The sequence below is a fragment of the Papaver somniferum genome, chromosome 3 (genome assembly GCF_003573695.1).
Source record: "Papaver somniferum cultivar HN1 chromosome 3, ASM357369v1, whole genome shotgun sequence".
Taxonomy (NCBI): domain Eukaryota; kingdom Viridiplantae; phylum Streptophyta; class Magnoliopsida; order Ranunculales; family Papaveraceae; genus Papaver; species Papaver somniferum.
Window position 1 is genome coordinate 47,795,056 of NC_039360.1, and position 10,228 is coordinate 47,805,283.

Here is a 10,228-nt window from a genome sequence, read left to right on the forward strand (position 1 = left end):
AGAAACTTCTTAGACATAGGGCAGACCACATCTTAACCCATGTCATCACAAGAACAAGAATGTAGTCATTGAATACATGGTGTAGGTTAGTGGTGGAATTAGTGATCCTAGCTCCCTTCATCTGCTTTGTTTGCTTTCACCACTGCTCACCCACTGCCTATGACCTTTGGTCACTGTCACTGTTTTTGTTACATTGCCTTGTTTCTTTCTGCTTTGCTCACTCATCATCTTCACTGCCCTGTTCACTGCCTCTTGGCTTTGCTTTTCTCTTTACTGCCTTCTCATTGTTCTCACTGCACTGTCACTGCCATTTAGCTTAGGAATCTTCATGAACACACCCAAGTCCCTGTGGATCGACCCGTACTTGTGCACTCACTACATCGAAACCGTGCACTTGCGGTATCACTGTAGGCCTTAACTTTCTCCATTTTTTATACACTGTCCCCGGCCTACCAAGTTTTTGGCGCCGTTGCCGGGGACTTGGCGTTGTGTTTTCGAAGCATTCTTATTTTCTGTTCTCCTTGCATTTAGTTCATCTAGCCTCACTTGCATATTCATCTTGCATATTCTCTGCACTGCATATCTTGCATCATGCATTGCATTCTTGCATCTTAGATTAACTTGATGTTTTAGTAGCTGCTGTGTAGTGCAGCTGAAAGAAACTGATCTTTGCTGAGTCCAGGTACCTGCTGTGAAGCCCAAATAGAGCTGAGCTGCTTCTCCTGCTGCTTCTCCTGATCCTGCTGCTGCTCCTGATCCTGCTGCTGCTATTGCTGCTGCGCTCCTGTTGCTATTCCCTGCTGCTGCTGCCTGCTGAAGCTGGTGTAAGATAAAGCCCAACTGGGATGTAAGCTGCAGAAGGAGAAGAAATTGAACCAAGCCCAACTGGGCTGTAAGCTGCAGAAGGAGAAGAAATTGAACCAAGCCCAACTGGGCCTTGAGTGTTGAAGCCAAAGCTTAGGATGATCCAAAGCCCAACTGGGCTTTTGCAACCAAACTGAACAGCTGGGCTGTGCTTCAAAGGTAAGCTTAAACCCATTAAGAGAACCCAACCTGTGGGCTTCCATTTTTAATTTGTGGGCTTGTAATAATTTTTGTTTTTCTTTATTTTTTTTGGGCTTGTAATAATTTTTCTTTTTCTTCTTTTTCTTTCTTTTATGGGTTTGTAATTATTATTGTTGTTTTTATTTTCTTTTATGGGTTGTGCTAATTTATGCTAGGATAATTAAAAAAAAAAAAAAAAAAAAAAAACGATGTATATATTCAGAAAAAAAAAATATATCAGAAAAATACAAAAAAAATCAAGTATTTATCAATTCCATCATCTCTTGTTCCAAAAATAAAAAGAGAGTAGTCATTGTAAATAAGAGTCATATAAATAGTCATTTTGTTGTTTCATTGTAATAAGCAAGGAGGGTGTATGCCATTGATGTACAACACGAGTAATTGTGAAATACCTCCAACTCATTCACAATTCTCGTAAAGTCCGGACAGCTAGCTAGATTTCGACCTCAGTTCTTAGCCTGAGAAACTATCTCTTGGTGATTAGTAGTCATAACTTCAGATCTTTCTTTACACATGTGTAGATACACTTTACACTCTTATCACATGTCTTTTTTTGTTATTAGTGCTAGGATTGTGCCTTCGATAGCTAGATTGACATCTCCATTTTGCTGTGAGCTTAAACTGTTTTGCACATGTCACATTTGATGGAATCTGAGTTTATATTTTGACCTAGAACTTTGTAGGTACGTTCTAAGCAAACCTTCACGAGACTTCACTCGTCCACTAGGGACACTTAGTGGTTTAAAAGGCTTAGTGCATACGCTAAATGCATTCAAGAGACCAGCGACAGTGGTATAGGTAGGATTTCCTTAGTTTTGTTTTACTTGAGGACAAGTAAAATTCAGGTTTGGGGGTATTTGATGAGTCCTAAAAAGTGCATATTTCTATATATTTTTCTTGGCATTTAACTCATCTTTTGTGCATTAATTCTACATTTTATCCCATATTCTGTATTTTCATTGTTTTCAAGAATAAATATTTTTCTTACTTAATTTTGCATTTTTAGGTAATAAATAAAGTCTGGATGACTTGCGGAGCTGAAAAGAGCTGAAGAGTAGTGATAAGCCGGAAGAAATTACGCAAGGAAGCCGCAAAGAATGGTGCGCACAAGACCAAAAAGCTAGGAATGGGCTCAAGAAGGAAGAATTGTTCTTAAAGATGATATGGGCTTGGCATACCCAAGGCCCAAAACCCTTACCCAAACCCATTTTCTATATCCATACCCGCCTCCATTCTCAGCCGTTAGATTGGATCCATCTCATCATCCAATGGTCGCTTCTTCATCGTGCATCAAAATCTGAAGCTCCTGCAAAACACCATAGTGCCTAAATTCCAAGCCTTCAGATTAGATTGTAGTTGAATCCAACGATCGCTTCTTTGCCTGCGCATCAAACCCAGATACTTCCGCTTAACACTACAACACCTAACTCCATCTGGCGTCGTTGATTTTGTTGTATTATATAATCCAGCGGTCGCTACAAGCTTCACTCCATCTCGCCGTCAGATTGTTCTATCAACTCCACATCCCACGGCTCAGCGTCACAGATCATCAAACTCGATACGCCCGCTTAACACCATAGTACCAGAAACATATAACCCAAACAAACTACCCCTTCTTCTTTCTTCCATCGAGCTCTCCTTCACCACCATACCCTGTTTGCAGAACCACCGCCACCAACTCTCTGCCACTACCACAACCACCACTAACTCCACTTACCACCAACCCTAAGTCCATCATCACCTCTATGTCTCTCAACTAGCCTTTTCAATTTCACATCGCCCCAAACCCTAGCCGTTTGTGTGTGAAATTGGAGAGAATAGTTGGTAGGCATCAATGGACAAATTGAAGGCATGGGAAGACACAGAAGACGCAATAGAAGAATGGGTCGACGTTATTGAGTGTTTTCAGAAAGTAGGTATGATTTAATTTCGATTTAGGTGAAACCCTAATTTTTGGGGATTTTGATATTTTGATGTTGCATGTATAAAAGGGGATATTGGGTGTGATGTAGAAGCAGGCTGGGTTAGCCAGTTTCACTCTTGTAGAGAACTGGGCTAGCCAGTTTCTCATATGTTTTCCCTGTTTTGTTTGAACTTCAATTCATATGTTGTTTTCTCTTAATTTCAGTTTTATTATGTGTTATTTTCAATTGCTAGGGTCTTAAGGAAGCCTTAACTTGCTATCCTGTGTGATGTGAATATGCATTCTTGAATGTTAAAAATGTTTAGGAGATAATCACTTTGGCATGTCTGCAAATTGCTCTCACAGTGGATGTCATGTATCCACTGTAGTTAGAATATCTCTATGTGGACATAGCCACCAATCATGCTAAACCAGACCATGTTGAGCCTTAGACTAGTTATACTTAGCCAGATAACTAGTGCTATGGAGCAATGTCTTATTGGGGATGATTTCTCTAGTGGAGAAACTTCTTAGACATAGGGCAGACCACATCTTAACCCATGTCATCACAAGAACAAGAATGTAGTCGTTGAATACATGGTGTAGGTTAGTGGTGGAATTAGTGATCCTAGCTCCCTTCATCTGCTTTGTTTGCTTTCACCACTGCTCACCCACTGCCTATGACCTTTGGTCACTGTCACTGTTTTTGTTACATTGCCTTGTTTCTTTCTGCTTTGCTCACTCATCATCTTCACTGCCCTGTTCACTGCCTCTTGGATTTGCTTTTCTCTTTACTGCCTTCTCATTGTTCTCACTGCACTGTCACTGCCATTTAGCTTAGGAATCTTCATGAACACACCCAAGTCCCTGTGGATCGACCCGTACTTGTGCACTCACTACATCGAAACCGTGCACTTGCGGTATCACTGTAGGCCTTAACTTTCTCCATTTTTTATACACTGTCCTCGGCCTACCATATGCATACACGTATGCGTACTGGTTAGTTGTTGGAAATCCGGGAACTATGTATGCTGTAGGATCAGAATCTCGCAGCAATAATGCCTCAGCGAAATTATTAACAACACAGCAGTGTCGCAGAACAACTTCAGAAATGACATAATAAACGACGTCAGCTAAATCATGAGAAAAATGTGATGGTCCTGCGAAAATTAAGGAGTTTGCGAGATTAACATTTGTAAGGTCGCGAGAATGTCGCAAGTCTTTTCCGAAAATAGAGGATGGATTAGATGTCATCCACTATGAAAAACTCTATATAAGGAGTCGATCAGTCGTGAGGAAGAGAGAGATCTTTTCTGAGTAAGAAGCAAGTAAATAGGAGAGAGAAAATCTAGAGAAGGGTTATCCTTGATTCCTTTATCTTTTCTTGTAAGATTGTTCAAAGATTCATCAACAAAATTAAGATTGTTAATCCAAAAATGAGTTGAATGTTAATGAAATCTTGTGAGGGGTGTAGTTTAGGATTTCCTGCAACTACATAATGGCGCTAGAAACAGGGAGGGATTGAAGATTGTTCTAGAAAAAATTGAAGATTAATATTGAGATTTGTGAAGATTTGGAGTAATTGGTTAAGAATTTTACCTAATCTCTTGCAATTCATTAATATTGAAGAAATGGCTAGAAGAAGAAATACATCAGAACAACCAACTATTGTTAGAAGAAGCAAGAGACTTGCTGGAAGGGAAAGAAGTGAAATGGGAGAATCTACTAGAATGAGAAATAATGGAGAAAATCAAATTCAACAACCAGTTCAACAAACACCGATACAAAATAGAACTATGGATTATGATAGAGTGAGCATACATACTTGGCGATCAAATTCAGCAGATGAAGAAGAAGAACGACAAACGAGAAATAATAGACAAACAGAGGGAGGACAAGAAATAATTGAAGGAATAATTTGTGAAGATGAGGAAATTAGAGCAGTAGAGATGTTGAGACGAAGAATGCATGAAGAAAGAAGAGATGAGACAGAAGATCGTGCAAATCTAACAAGGAAAAATCACGAATTGAGGATGTAAAATATGAGACTAAAGAGTAGAAGATCAATAAGTACTACAAGACCATATTCAAGATCGACTAGAAGAGAGATGAGGCAAAACTCATCCACAGTTAATGCTGGAAATAATATTCGAGAAGAAATACGAAATCCGAATGAAGAACATTGCGAAGGTAGAGAAAGGACTGATGATCTTTACGTTCCACAAAATGAAACTTTTGATAATAGGAAAAATGATATAAATCAGGATAATGGACAACGTCAGGGAAGAAATAATCAAGATGGCGAAGGGAATCGAGAGGAAGGAAGGAGAATTTCACATGAGAGAGAAACTCAAAGAAATCAACAAACGATTGAAGAAGAAATTGAAAGACACTATGTTGAACAAACACGTTTAACTTGTGAACGTGAAAGATTGAGAGCGGAAATGGAAGAACAAGAACTTCATGAATCAATTCGCCAGAACAATCATGACAATCGAGAAACAAGGCATACACAAAACCAGAATAACGGTAATCTCAATGAAGAGTATGATAGAGTACAGAGGAGGGCTGAAATACAACGAAGGGAATTGATAAGAAATGAACAAAATTATGGAGGGGAAAATGAGAGACATCATCATATATGAATTCAAGATAGAGATGAGGAAGAGAACCGCAGGAGAATACGAGATGAGGATGATGAAGAAGAAATGCAAAATTTCGCGAGAGAAGAAAGACATGAACGCAGAAGAAGGGATGCGAAATTAAAAAGACCAATGGATCAAAATTCAGGCGTAAATGAACAAATCTTAAAAGAATTGGAAGAAATGAGAGGAATGCCAAATAATAGAGGAGAAGTAGGCATAAGACAATTAGATGAAGCTATAGAAGAAGCTGCGAAAACTCCATTTACAAGAGAAGTACAACTAGGAGGAATACATATGAAATGCAATTTGCACGCATTAACCAACATCTTTGATGGAACAACTTGTGCAATTCAACACATCAAAGCCTATGTGAGATGCATGTTACAGTGGGAAAATCATGATGTCGTATTGTGCAAGTATTTTGCATCCAGTATAACAGGAGAGGCGTTAAAATGGTTCGAAGGTCTACCAAAAAATACAATAATATCTTTCAATCATTTGCAGACCACATTCTTGGGGGCATATATAAGTAACAATTCTTCGCGACCTGGTATTGAAGACGTGTTTGGATTAAAACAAAGGATTGACGAAAGTCTGAAGCATCTGACCAAAAGGTGGAGAACTATGTGTAGTGAGATGGTTGGCCGTGTGGATGAGAGACATCTTATCTTGTCATTTATCAATGCTATGTACGCAACCAATCTATTATATGTCCAAATTTTCAGAGTCAAGAACACCATCACAATGACCGAACTGCGAGAACTTCAGGAAGAGTATATTGCTCTAGAGGAAAGGCAAAATGAAATGAAATCATATCCAGTTGCGAACACCAATTCACAAGCAGCGAATGCGAGCTTATTACCGAAACTAATAAACACAGTGGCGAGCACTTCGCAAATACAACAAGAAAAAATTACGGGCAACAATCAACAGAAACTGGTGGCTATGGGAAGCCGAGATCAAGAGGAGTATGAAAGAGAAAGAAATTTCTACAATCGTGGTGGAAATAATAAGATTCAAAGACTTGATCAGCCGCAAGAAACTTATGGAGGTCAAAGACAAAATTATAATAGAGGACAAGCAGGTCACAAGGTAGTATGGGAAGAAATCAAGATGCCACCTCTGAATGCAAGTGTGGAGAAAATATGAGAAGCTATAATTTTGATGGAGAATATAATAACACCATGGAACATGGTAACGGAACCACCTCAAAGCCGCAGAAGTCATGAGTTCTGTTCTTATCATCATTTTCACTGACATACTACAAATGATTGCAAAAATATAAAGAGAATTATTCTGATAATGATAGATCAAGGAAAACTAAACCACTTTCTGGTAGGACACCCACAATCTCAACCATCACTACCGCCACCACCATAGCATCACAGAGTAAACACGGTGAAAGAGAAGGAAACGTTCTTCGTAGAAGTTGGTGCAAAAGCAAAGAATCTATTCTGTCACTCTATCGTACATTCATATAAGACAATTGAAGATTTTCATGAAAATGTTTTGAGTAGAGTGTTCGCAAGAGACAATGATGGAAGAGAAATTATGAACATTGAGAAAATCTCGCCACTAGAGGAGTGGCAGAAGCAGACTATTTCTTTTACCGCAGAAGAAGTCCCCGGAGGTGGAGAGATACATGACAATACATTGGTGGTAAAATTATAAATTAATACAAAACCGAAAGAAGATGAAGATGATGAAGCTGAAGACTCATGGGAAATTAATAGGATTCTAATCGATACCGGAAGCTCTGTGAACATCTTATTCTATCATACTTATAAAACCATGGGAGGGAGAGATGATGATCTTATACCATCAACATATAAGATATATGGTTTTAATGGTACTGCCAACAAGCCTAAAGGGGAGGTTACTATGCGAATTCCATTGAAGGGACTATCTTCTGAAATCCTGTTCTGTGTTGTTAACGTAGAGTCATCCTACAATGCATTAATTGGTCGACCTTGGATACATAAGATTCTAGGTGTAGCTTCAACTTTCCACCAGTGCATCAAATTCCCTCACCCCAGCGGTGTAGGAATCATAAAAGGATATTGGGTTGAAGGAAAAAAATGTTATGAAACTGAGGTAGAATCCTGCGAAGGAAGAGCAAACAAGAAGGAAAGTTGGCGACGCAAAATCAAAGAGACACAAAGAAGTGAGAGATTTATGGTGGATGCAATCGAATGAAAATAAGAAGAAATGCTGCGAAACAAATGGTAGCTCAGAATAAGAAATGGTGAACATACCACTACTAAGGAAGCAGTAGCAGAAAATAAGGTGTGTATGAATGGTTGATTTGTTGCGAAAATTTTCAAAAAATGCATTTTACTGAATGATAAAAAATAGATTGAGAAGTGCAAATACGATGTGATGATGTGCGAGAATCTCGCAGAGATAATGAATTCTATAAAAGACAATCAGAGAAGAACGACAAAAGAGAAAGGGGCGAACCTTTATGGCGTACACCCTAGTTCGCGAATACAATTTCGCAAGAGGAAAATGTAAGACCTAAAGTACGTCATATAAGGGGGTACCTGTTGCATGGCTCAGGGAAAGGCTACACCGCTCCCGGAACCTGAGTCATGGAGATTTGGGGTCAATAAAGCCCATCCCGGAGGGGCACCTTGGATTCTCAGCTTAAGCATATGACTTAGGTTGGGAGACTAAGGTAATAAGGACTCTCCCAAAGAGTGCAGAATCTGACCAATGCGCCAAGGTACACGGTTGAGTCAAGAGTGCCAGGGACGTCTGGAGCGTACCTTGCCATTCTTGACAAGTCTTGACTTATACTGCACTCGGCCCGAAGAAAACCCCACTTAGGGTGCAGTCTCACAACCATAAACCCTATAGGTAAAAGGGATAAGAGGATGCGAAAACAACTGGTTGTTGTTAAGACCGGATGGGAGGAGCCAATCTTGTATGGTAGAGGTACGCCTCCTTGAAGGGGCAACCAGGGGGAGATAAGGGCGGCACCTTCCATTAGGGAGCTGATGAGTGTCTTAAGACGCAAATGTCATGAGGCTTTTTACTCTCAAGGGTATTAAGGCTTGTCATATTTGTGCGACAATCCTGAAGAGGCAATAATACAAAAGAAAAAGATAAGACGAGATCAATGGGTTTTCGCATGAAAGTGCGAAGACGTCCTGCGATTTCGTCGCAAGACGGCAATGTAATGGGGCTTTATTTTCGCAAGAATATTTAGGCATGTCATATTGTCGCAACATTCCTGAAGAGGCAATAATACAAAAGAAAAAGTTAAGGCAAGATCAATGGGTTTTTGCATGAAAGTGCAAGGACGTCCTGCGATTTTGTCGCAATGACAAGGGGTGGCATGATAAGACCTTTAACTAGGAAGGCAAAATAAGACCACACAAAAATGAAATTTTGAAAAGAATCAAAATTCACTTCGCATATGATTGCGAAATTATACAGAAACAATTGCGAAGCTAAGGCACAAAATAAGAGAACTCTGCAAAATCTCTCATTTGGATATAAATAACAGAGGCAAGTATGGGAATGAATGAAATCAGGAAATGTTATTTGTCTCCACATGATAAATTTACGCAGAAAATTAAAAATTAATGATTATGTTGATTAACCATATTGCAAGGAAGAATTGTCTTAATGAATGCATGACAAAATAAAAGAAACTTATATATTTTAAGGAATACGGGGAACCAAGAGAATTCGCAAATATACAAAAAGAAGGAATAAATGTACAAGTATTATAGAAGATCAAAGAAAGAAACAAAGACTACTTCTTAGTTGATCCATCATCATCTTCATCATATTTGCTCTCTTCTTCATCCTCATCAGAACCTTTACCTCCATCAGAACCTTCATCACCATCAGATTCCTCATCATCAGCTTCGCTATCAGAGATGATCAGACTAGGAGTGTTCTTTGGGATCTCCTCTAAGAGACAAGGATAGTCAGAATGAGGAATGTTATGGTCATCACAAACCATTTGAATAGTTTGATTGCGAAAATGCAGAGCATCATTCTTAAAGTTCGCAACAGTGATCTTGAATTGATTCTTCAATATAGAATATTTGTCGTTGCGAGTTCCTCTTTTTCAGCTTCAAGTTCCTCAACTCTTTGGCGATATCTACTTTCAGATCCTGCGAAGCATATAACAATTAATGAGTAACTTGATAAAAACTCGTGAAAAACCAAAGATTAATAAAGGAAAACATTTAATGACCTTCTCTCTCAGAAATCATATCTCTAATCAAGGCTGTATGCTCAACTTGGAGACTAACATTTACGCCTAAATCTTTTCTGGCGTTATCCAAGATTGTCGCAGCCCAAACGAACTCATCATCACTATTTATGAGAAGACGAGAACGAACTTGGTTTTCTCTTTCACTAAGCACAATATTTTGACGATTGACTTCATCTCGTTCAAGTTGAACCTCAAGAAGAGTCTCTTGGAATTTCGCCAAAGCCTTAACACCTTGATCAGAGATACGATCTTTATCATCTATAAGTTTGCTAATCTTGGTTCTTAATTCATTGATCTTCTCTTTAGAATTGAGATACAAACGTTTAAATTGGTTGGCTAAACCTAAACTAGATCTATGAACAATCTCTAAGAGGCGAAATT